Source organism: Microcaecilia unicolor, chromosome 3 (assembly GCF_901765095.1).
Source record: "Microcaecilia unicolor chromosome 3, aMicUni1.1, whole genome shotgun sequence".
Taxonomy (NCBI): Eukaryota; Metazoa; Chordata; class Amphibia; order Gymnophiona; family Siphonopidae; genus Microcaecilia; species Microcaecilia unicolor.
In genome coordinates this window covers 278,336,103-278,348,166 of record NC_044033.1, presented here as the reverse complement: position 1 = coordinate 278,348,166, position 12,064 = coordinate 278,336,103, and positions in this window count along the sequence as shown.

The window sequence follows — 12,064 nt, the reverse complement described above, 5'->3', positions numbered from 1 at the left end:
AGCCATCTGTCCAACTTTGGAGAGCATACATGATTTCACTTAGTGCAATGGAAAGAAAGGAGGCATCAGACTTAGCAACACCAAAAGGTGAACAGTATCTTCAATGCTGGATGCCCTTTTTGAACACATTAACTCCACGAGCACGTAGTAGAGTACTCAATGGATAATAAATACTGAGTAGAAGCTTGGCGGGGGGGGGGGGGGGGGGGGGGGGAGGGGGGAAGGGAGGATAGGGTTGGGGGAGGGGGGGAAAAATGTTTTAAAAAAAATGTATGATGATAGCTAGAAACGAAGAGTTTCAATGTATTATGGTTTGTGGAATTGGATGTTATAAGGTAAACTGCATCATGTTGGTTGCTGTTTTATATTTTCTCTGTCATCAATAAATATATATTAAAAAAAAAAAAAAAACAGTATGAAGGAAAAGATCACTGGCAAATAGTTTCACACTCAAAGCAAAATATACTGATCAAACACAATCTGCTAGTGTAGTCAGGAAAAATCCCATATTATTGATATCTTTTTCAAGGAGGAAAAAGACCCTCAGTAAGTGCCGAAATCACGAGTATGTTCCAAGGAACAAAATGCTGAAAACTTCCTTCAATCGGGGAAAGGTGGTACAGGTGCTATAGATATCCATGTTCTCAACACACACTTGCAACTTAACAGAAAGTTTAACGCATTTCTCCACAGAGCACAGCCTGCACTTCCACTGATGCTTTCCCTTGCAGCCAGGCAGAGTTTTGCCACAAGGCCAGATTAGGTTTTCACCTGTGCTCCAGCAGTACCTTCCAGCCTTCTGATGCTGGGTAAAGCTCAGTGACCTGGTCAGACAGACAGTTAGTTAAAGTATTGTCATCAAATAAATAGAAAAAAAAACCCTCGCTCTTAGTTCCCTGAGCCAAAAAGATCAATGCTGCCTTCTGGAGTGGAGGAGTAGCCTAGTGGTTAGTGCAGTGGACTTTGATCCTGGGGAACTGAGTTCAATTCCTACAGCAGCTCCTTGTGACTCTGGGCAAGTCACTTAACCCTCCATTGCCCCTGGTACAAAATAAGTACCTGAATATATGTAAACTGCTGTGCAAAAACCTCAGAAAGGTGATATATCAAGTCCCATTTCCCTTTCACCTTTCTGGTCCCTGTGTCTCCTAGAGAATACAATGTAGGGAGAGCTCTCTCCACCTGCTGGAGTAACCCCTGCCCCCCCCCCCCCCCACTTTCTTCCTTAGAGTTCAATAGTGTCCCAGCACTTCTACAGTTCCAAAGTCAGTTTCACTGTCTTTTTCCAATAGCTTACACACCCAAAAAGGAAAACCCTTCCAGCACCGGGGCTTGAGTACTACTACTACTACTAACTAACATTTCTAAAGCGCTACTAGGGTTACGCAGCACTGTACAATTTAAACATAGAAGGACAGTCCCTGCTCAAAGAGCTTACAATCTAAAAGACAAGAGAACAATCTAAAGACAAGTGAACAATCTAGAGGACGAGTGAACAGTTAATCTGATAGGGTGGATAGATTGGGGCATTCTATATTTCTCGAGCGGTTAGGCGCCGAAGGCAGCATTGAAGAGGTGAGTTTTAAGCAGAGATTTGAAGATGGGTACGGAGGGGGCATGGCGTATGGGTAAAGGAAGATTGTTCCAGGCATAGAGTGAGGCAAGGCAGAATGAGCGAAGCCTGGAGTTGGCAGTGGTGGAGAAGGGTACCGAGAGAAGGGCTTTGTCCTGTGAGCGGAGGTTACGGGCGGAGTAGCAGTTTTACAACAAGGTGGAGGCAGGAGAGAAGGAGCAACAGCTCCTCCCTCCTGCCTTGGGCCCAGGATGCACTGGGCAGGCATAAACACCATTGACTCCACCTTGTTGTAAAGGTACAGGGAGGGGCGGGGGTGTGGGTCGAGTGCAGGAGGGAGGGGTGTGGTCCACTGGACCACCAAGGAAATTTTTTTTAAAACGTTCCAGGGTCACGGGGGAGGGGGGGTGTTGTCATCCACTGGACCACCAGGAAAAGTTTAAAAAAAGATTGGAGGGTCAGGGTCCACTTGACCACCATGGAAATAACAAGATGCAGGGGAGGGAAATTTTTAAAACATTTTCGGGGGGGGGGGGGGGGGGGGGGGGGAGGGCACCAGAAGGTGAGAGGTAGGAAGCACAAGCAGGCAGCCTTTATAGCTTCCTGCTTGTGCTTCTCTCCTCTCCAACAGCTCCAGAGCAGCCATAAAATTTCCTCTTTACATTAGGGCTGCTCTGGAACTGTGCATCCCCTGGAATACATATTAGATTATGAATGAGCTCATTAGAATACTAATGAGTTCATTGTAATACATTTGCATGGGGGTTCTCAGTGGCTGCTAACGGCACACATTAGAGCCACAGAAAACCCCTTTGTGCATTACTAGCTACGTAAACGTTTGATTAGACTGGCATCCAGTCTAAAGCAAACGTTAATAGCAAGGTAAGCTTTGTGCATCTGGCCCTCTGTCCTTATGTTCCAACTACTGGAGTTGCCATCAAAGCCCACTCCAGCCTATCCAATGTAATACGTACAGGCAACTTATCCAGTTGCACTTGGATTGTATTGTATTACCTGTCTTTTTTTTTTTTTTGTTACATTTGTACCCCCCGCTTTCCCACTCATGGCAGGCTCAATGCGGCTTACATGGGGCAATGGAGGGTTAAGTGACTTGCCCAGAGTCAAAAGGAGCTGCCTGTGCCGGAAGTGGGAATCAAACTCAGTTCCTCAGGACCAAAGTCCACCACCCTAACCACTAGGCCACTCTTCATTGTATGGTCCTGTATTCTTTTAGTGAATAAAGATCTAGCCCAATGTTATACGTATAATTTGAGCCTCAGAGAGGGGCTTAAGGAGAATACCAAAGTTATCCTTGATGCTTTAGAAGTCTATTTCAAACCCACCAAAAAAGTAATATATGAAAGATACATGTTTGGCAGTTGCAAACAAGAGGCGGATAAATGCAGTGACAACTTTGTTACACGTTTGAGTCAGAAGGCTCATGTGAGTATAACCCAAAGAACGATGAACTTGAGATAAAAAAAGTTCTTGGCATTGCCAGTGAGTGCACATGTTGCCATCTGTTAAGAAATATGATTTGACCTTAAATACAGCCACTGAAACATGTCATAGTGCAGAATTCACTGAATTGCAACTGACAGCTCTAGAACTAGACTGGCAACTGACAGTTTTACTCCAACAGGCAGTGGCGGTAGCATTGGTCCCGTCTACTCGAGGACCTTGAAAGGTGACATCACATTTTCAGGGAGGCATTTAAATCGCTGCCCTTTTGCGGTGCACGCCACATGGCACATCCATAAGGAGTAGGTTGTGCTCCTTAGTGCACTCTTTTGTGTGCACCCTGAGTGCGCACTTTAGTTCGATCTAGATATGATGGTTTCACTGCTTATTTTAACAGCCGTTTTGGTCTCACTCTATCCAAAATTTATATCTTGTTCTCATATGTGTAATATTTCAGTTGTATGGGGTCAATGCCCTGTCCGGCCCCATTTATTAGATCTTGCTCAGGTAAGGACCCTGATTCCTGTTCCTATTTCCCAGGTGTCTCCGATCTTTAATAATCATACTGACTTCCCAAACTTACAGATAGGCCTTCTTAATGTATGCTTTCTCTGGGGTAAGCAATACTTAATTAATGATCTCTTGTCCCTGCATCAGTTTGCTATCTTGGCCCTTGTAGAGACCTGGTTAAATGACTCAGGACTTGCCTACCTGAACCAGGCAGCTCTCCTTGTGTACTCCTTCTATAATGTGAATAGACGGGGTAAAAGGGGAGGGGGTGGATTAGCTGTGTTCTTTCCTTCTTCCATTTCTGCACATCTTTCAGTTCAGTATACACATGGGTTGATCCATCTTTTATTTGTCCAGTTTTACAGCCCATTATGGTTTGATTTATTGTTGCTGTACCACAGTATATGTGTTCCTATATAGCAAAGAGTTACAGGATTATAATACATGCACTATTCAGCATTAGCAACCTGACTTTAAGGTGCAGACTCAAAGTTATTCCATTTTTTTGCTGCTAAAGCCTGTTGTTTGCTGAAGCTGCGACCTTGCATACAGATGAAGACTACTGACAAGGGTCCTGATGTACTAGAATAACAAGGTTGTTATCAGCATCAACATCATGGCCAGAATAGCCAAGGACTCTTGGAATTACCCTTGCAGCTGGAAAGTGCTGGGGCTGGCAAAGTTGCACATTGTTTATGAAACCCTGGCTCTTTGTCAAGGTGATCCCATCAACGCGGTGCCACTGAAACAATGTTGGTGCTCCTGAAGTGATAACAATGGGGATAACAATGTTATTTGTGCATCACCCTTACAAGGCCAGAATGTACGTCATTAGCACAGCTGCAGCCCGTGATTTCTTATCAGAGGCAAAGGGGCTGCAGTGTTGACATTCCATCCAAGGAGTGGACCTGCACTGAATCTGACTGACCAACTGAAGAACACGATGCCATCTAGAATTCTACATCAAGTTGTATGTGTGCCACATACCTTTGTATAACTGCTGTGGGTTCAGTGTGACTCTTTTACTTAGGAGTCAAGTTAGGGATTTATGTACATTTACTCTGAGCTAGTTCTATGATAAGATTTCCTGTGTCTTTATTATTGCCTTCTTTGCACATTATCTTTGCTGCTATTGTAAATAAATAAGTACTGTATTTTACAATACTTGGTTGTGGAGTTAGCTCTTTCTATTATTTCGGGTGTAGTGAGTTTGATCCTAAGAATAAGAGGGAACACATTTGCTTCTGATACTTCACTCCCTAAGGCTGGTATTACCAGAGACCTATTCCTTTTAGAATTTATGTTAAGTGTTAAGTGTCAAGTATGACAATAACACCCCAAAAGGGTTGTATCTGTATGCGCCCACACATCCACCTCTGGTTACAGCCAGTTCTTGACAGATCTGCAGACAGCACTTGCCCAATATATTCTTAAGCCCCCAAATTTAATTATTTTAGGAGATATAAACCTCCATCTGAAAGATCCAGCAACTTCTTATGTGTCTGACTTCACAACATTCTTATAGGACATCAATCTATCCACACATTTTCACCCCCACCCCCAGTCATGCATTGGATAATGTTCTCTCTACCCAGAATACAGGTTTTGTTCTTTCCACTCCAGACATAATTCCAGTACTTTATTCACATCATGCCTTAGTAAGGATCAGGTGAAATTTAATTTGAGTCAAAATTGGCAGCATTTACGAATGAATCAGTAGCAAAGGCCTAGTCAGGTGCCATTGATTCTTTTAGTACTCTTAGCTTAGAGGAACAGATGATTCACTGGAATACAGCCATATCATCTCTTCTGGAAACTGTGGCACCATTGTCAGCTGTGCCTTCTAAGGTTAGTTGTGTCCATAAGAAGGAACCATGGTGCCAGGACCAACTGAGGTTGCGGCAGAGACAACTCCATCACTTTGAAAGACTTTGGAGGAAACATAGGTGGGAGGATCATAGACTGAAATTTAAGTATTTGTCTCAGCAGTATAAGCAGCAAATCAATGCTGCCACAATGCAATATTACACAGCAGATTAGTCGAGCAGCAAATTGTCAAAAAATTATATTCTATTCTTAGTGATCTTACTGCCCCTCCTTTGTGCACTTGTGTTGTACTCTTACAGCTAATGATTTAACTACCTATTTCCATTTGAAGATTGTTACTCTGCGTCAGTCACTGGAGTGTTCCATTTAGGACATGGAATCACCCTCATGGACTACCTGAGCTCCATCTATTGTAGAATCTACTAATTATATTTCCATAACTAATCTTGTTCAGGGTCATATTGAGTCTCAGCCACTGGTCTCTCAGGTTCCTCTGGCTCTGTCCTCAGCAAATACTGGTTCTCCACTATTAGATACCTACGTGGGTCTGGAGACTCCAACTATAACAGCAATAGAACACGCCATGCATTCTGTCAGAACTACCACAGTGCCTTTAGATTCTATGCCCACGCCTCTAGTGGAATGCTTTGCACCCTTATTTCTTCCTTTTTTTGTATCTAAAATGGTGCGGAATAGTATAGCAGAGGGTTTGGGCTAGAAAAATCCACTTAGAAAAAATTACGCCTAGGTGTATTCTCTAAAGTACGCCCAAATTTGATCATGTCCATTTAGGTCATGTTTTACTCGGTGTAAATCCCGACACCTAAATTAGGCGCAGATCGGGAGTATTCTATAATAATGTGCACAGATTTAGAAACACCCATGCCCCACTCTTGGCCACACCCCCTTTTCAAATATGCGACTTAGAATTTAGGCACAGCACATTATAGAATGCACTTAGCGAGGTGCCAATTAGTGTTAATTGCTTGTTAACATCCAATTAACAGTGCTGATTATTTATGCGCATTGTTATAGAATATGCTTCGGTTTCTGTGCAGATTTTCAGGTGCTATATATAGAATCCGGAGGTTTGTGCCTTCTCTTTGGAAAGCAGCCACTATTTGGCCAAACAGAAAGATATTCATCAGAATGGGGATCCTGTAACTAACTAGACCAATAGCCCAGTTGCCCTTTCTTTTCACAATCATTGAACAGGTTGTGGTGGACTACTTGACAGAATTCATGGATTCCCATAAGATTTTGCATCCTAATCAAATGGGTTTGTTTACATCACAGTACAGAGACAGCCATGTTAGGTATGCTTCTTAGCATTCAGTCAGAATTGGTTAATAAATGAACCAGCTTTTGGCTGTCTCTGGATTTGACTGCAACATTTGATATGGTAAATCACGAGCTGCTTCTATCCTGTCTTGCAGATATAGGACTACAGCGTCAACTGCTTAGGTGGTTCCGTTCCTATCCCTCTAGTAGGATGTATTGTGTTACTTGGCAAATTAAGTTTTGAATTTCCATGTGGAGCTCATCAGGGATCCCTCCTAGGGCCTTTGTTGTTCAATATTTATCTTTCCCCACTGGCCTTTATACAGTCTTTGGGGTTGATACCATATATATATGCTGATGATTTTCAAATTCTAGCACCTTTGGAGACAGTGGATTCCTCTTCTTTGGCTACAATCAGGGCTAAATTTGTTACTAGTGGAGGCCTGACTTAAAATATATAAATTGTTACTCAATATGCAAAAGACACATTTTCAGATATTTTCTAGGGGCCAATCATCATGCCCCATCCCACCATTCCTTAATTTAGGAACAGTCATTCTGCAAGCCAGTGCTACCATTAAGGTTCTAAGAGTAATTTTGGATTCTAACCTTTCTTTCAGATCACATGTGTCATCAGTGGTATAGTCTAGTTTTTTTTCACAAGACGAATGAGATCAGTTCAGCATTTGTTCACTCTGTCAGCCCTACGTATTTATTTATTTATTTATTTATTCATTCATTCATGACGTTTATACCCCACATTAGCCTGAAATAGATTCAAGTTCAATGTGGCTTACAAACAATAAAGTGAATAAAACATATCTCATTCATGTATTTATAACCTGTTAAACTACTTTAATGCACTTGATGGGTGTTGGTCAGAGAGAGACCAAACAGCTGCAGTTAATAAAGAATGTTGCTGTAAAATTACTTTTTAATGCCAAGAAGTTTCACCATATAATGCCACTGTTGAAAAGTGAACATTGGCTTCCCGTGGAATACTATATTTTATACAAACACATGCTGTTTTTTAAAATCTTGCTTTCAGAGTCCCCTTCATTTTTGTGTTCGCACCTTTTGCCCTATCTTCCATCGAGGGCTTTGCATTCCATCCAACAAAATTTATTAACTATTCCCTCAATCTGGGAGGAACCTTTAGCTACCTTCCAGAAATCGATGTTCAGCATAGCAGGTCTTGCAATGTGGAATGCCCTCCCATTATCAATACATACAGAAGGCTCCCTTCCTTTGTATAAAACTTGCTGAAGACTCATTTATTTTACAGAACTTTTAATACTTGAATTTGGCCAGAACTGGGAGAAGGATAAATTTGTCCCCAGGGTTTCTATAGGAATTCAACAAACTTACTACTTGTTCTTTTCTATTAAATTGTATTTCTTTTCCTATGTATTATTTTGTATATGTAAACCACTTTGATGGCTTCTCCTTCGGTGGTCAATCAAATAAATGTAACCTTGAACCTTGTATGGATGGCTACCACAGCAAACAATTATAGAATAACCCACCTGCAACCAAATCGAGTAAGTACTGTGGCAATGCATATAAATGAATGAAAGAACATTGTCCAGCATATGGAAAAAAATGTCAGCTATCCGATGGCCCACAACATTTTGCATTGGTGAGTCTGTCAAACAGGAAGCAAAACACGGCAAATAAACTACATATGTTGGAAGAGATGTCAGATAATGCAGACTTTCTCAGTACTGGTGCAATTATCTCAAAAAAGTACACCTTGGGCTCATTCAATTCACCGTTCTTGTAGAGCTGAACCACACAGAACATCAGCTTACAAGGTTGCTGTCAAGACAACAGCTAGTTAAGTGCCTATGATAACATCTTTCATGGCTCAGTGGAGTGTGCTTCAGGAGACTTTCATGGCTCCATGGAGTGTGCTTCAGGAGAAGTCCATTTTAACTCAATCCCAGTGTTTTACAATCTACTCCATGCAATGTATGAGTGCCATAAAGCCAGATGTGAAAGCCCAGTTAGAAACGCATAGAGCAGATAGTCATATTACACCTGTGATTGAACCAACCAACTGGATCAGCAATATGGGTATAGAAAAAAATGGCTGCGAAGCTGAGAATGTCTATTGATCCAAATTTTTAAACCTTGCACTGAAGAGAGCTCATCATATCATGCCAACACTCATGTCTTATTGCCCAAAGCTCACTTGTTTGCACTTGGTGATGCATGTAATGCATTCCTGCAATGTAAGTTAGATGAGAAAAGCAGTCTCATGTCCTCATTCTGGACCCCATAGGGCAGAAAAAGAAAGCTCAAACTACCATTTGGAGTCTCTGCAGCACCAGAAGTGCATCAATGGAAGCAGCATGAACTTTTGGCAGGGCTTAGTGGCATTGAGTTGATAGCAGATGACATACTCATTGTTGGCTGTGGTGACTCTTGTTAAAGAAGCAGAGCATGACCACAGTAACAAGCTCTTAGCCCTAATGGATCACTGCAGCCAGGTGAAGCTATGGCTCAGTGTGAAGAAATTACACTTCAAGGTGAAGGAAGATCACTTCCATAGATATACTGCCTTCACAGGCATAGGAGCCAACTTTTCAAAATTATTGGGGGTGCTAAGCCCAATGAAAATAACCCCTCCCTGACACATACAAGGAAATTTCTCAATATTGGGGGTGCTCAAGCACCCACAGAGTCTGCTCCAATGTTCACAGGGTCTGAAAGCAGATTTGAAGAAGATTAAAGCCACACAGGATATTCCACTGCCTGCAGATGTAAAATTAGTGCAGCACTTCATTGGGTTTGTAGCTTACGTAGAGAAATTCATGCTACATCTGTCTGGTCTTCTGGATAAAGATGCATTTTGGCACTGGCTTCGAAAGCATGACCAGGCAGTGAAGGAAATAAAGCATTTAGTCACAGATGCGTCTATGTTGAGGTGCTATGATGTGACCAACCCCATTGTAATACAAAGAGGGGCATTTTTGATATGACGTCTGAGTCCAACTTTGGACATTTTGCTAAAAACATCTAAAATTCAAGTGGGGAATATAGCCATTTTCAAAACAGAAAAACGTCTATCTTTTTTTTTTTTAATGGCTATTTGCTAGATGTTTTCGTGCTCTGTGCATTTATCTTTTTGGTCCTTTAAAAAAAATGTCCAAGTGAAAAATATACAAAATCAAGCCATTGGGATGTAGGAGGAGCCAGCATTCTTAGTAGTCTAGCCTGGCCACACAGACATCCCAGGAGAGTAATGGGGCACCCTAGGGGACCCTGCAGTGGACTTAATTGCTCCCAGGTACACATCTCACCATTGCTCCCTTATCTTGTTTGCTGAGCCCCACAAAACCCACTACCCCTAACTACCTGACCCTTTTAATTTTTGTATTTGTTTAATACCTGCCATACTTGACATCCACCATGACGGTATTTTGTAAGCCACATTGAGCCTGCTAATATGTGGGAAAATGCGGGATACAAATGTTACAAATAAATAAATAAACTGTACACCACTTGTAATAGCCCTTATGGGATGGGAATGGGACTTGATATACTACATTCAAAGTGATTTACATAGTATATACAGGTACTTATTTATACCTGGGGCAATGGAGGGTTAAGTGACTCAAGGTCATAAGGAGCTGCAGTGGGAATCAAACCCAGTTCCCCAGGATCAAAATCTGCTGTACTAACCACTAGGCTACTCCTCCACTTCATGGGTGGAGGGGCACCTATATGTGGGTACAGTGGGCGCCTGGTGAGTTTTGGAGGGCTCACAGGTTCCACCACAAGTGTAACAGGTAGGGGGAGGTATGGGCCTAGGTCCACCTGTCTGCAGTGCACTGCACCCACCACTAGACTACACCAGGGACCTGCATGCTGCGCTAATGGACCTGAGTATAACATCTGAGGCTAGCAGGTAATGTTTTTAATAACCTTTTTGAGTGGGGGTTTGAAGGGGTTAGTGACCACTGGGGGAGTAAGGAGAGGTCATCCCTGATTCACTCTAGTGGTCATTTAGGGCACTTTTCTTTTGTGGCTTATTCATTAATAAAACAGGTCTAGACCAAAACGCTCAACTTATAGCCCTGGATGTTTTTGTTTTGTTCCATTATGGCAGAAAAAACATCCAAGTGTTAGAACGCCCAGATCCCGCTTTTAACATGCCCCTGACACGCCCCCTTGTGATTAGAATGCACTTCTGATGGACTTCAAAGAAAAACATCTAAAAATTGGCTTTGAAAATACCAATTTGGACATTTTTGTGAGGAAAAATGTCCAAATATAGATTTATGCCACTCTTTGGATGCGTTTCTCTTTTGAAAATGAGCACCAGAGTGATCTGGCAAGATAGGGCTTGGCTGCTGCTTAATGTAAAAAGGGTCACCTAGAGGTATTTGCATGCAGGGCCTTCACCTTAGCCAAGCAAAATTATGTACAAATTGGAAAAGAATGTTTCAACATTATGTTTGCTTGGCAGTGCATTCATCATGATGGTTGAGATATAATTACAGCAGAAAATGACTAAAAGCCTCTTATGGCAACTCTCAAAAGGCCCATATTGTGTGCATCCAAGCAACTTTAGCGCATATTGTTGATACTGCAACTTTACAACCTCAATACTGTTTGTAAGCTGGGCTTCAAGATGTTTATTAATGGCACACCCCAGCAGAGTCACTGCAGACAACCATCGGCAGTCCAGCACTAATGTTCTGCCCTCTCATTAAGTGTGACTGTCATGCAGATTAAACCAGAGTATAGAACATCATTCTGAGAACTCTTGAACCAAGATCTTCTTTAATGCACTAATCAAACAAGGAAAAACAACGTACAGTTCAAATGTACATAAGTACATAAGTATTGCCATACTGGGAAAGACCAAAGGTCCATCGAGCCCAGCATCCTGTTTCCAACAGTGGCCAATCCAGGTCACAAATACCTGGCAAGATCCCAAAAAAGTACAAAACATTTTATACTGCTTATCCCAGAAATAGTGGATTTTCCCCAGTCCATTTAATAACGGTCTATGGACTTTTCCTTTAGGAAGCCGTCCAAACCTTTTTTAAACTCCGCTAAGCTAACCACCTTTACCACATTCTCTGGCAACGAATTCCAGAGTTTAATTACATGTTGAGTGAAGAAAACTTTTCTCTGATTCGTTTCAAATTTACTACATTGTAGCTTCATCGCATGCCTCCTAGTCCTAGTATTTTTGGAAAGCGTGAACAGACGCTTCACATCTACCCGTTCAACCCCACTCATGTGATGGACATGAGATTTTGCCTTGCAAACTTGAAATCTGTTCTCCACCACCTCTCTTTCAATACATGAGAGAACCTGGGAGTAATTCAACAGCATGCTGAGAGTAATGCTGTTTATACTTTTTTACTGTTAAAATCTTGATAGTGTCATGGTAGC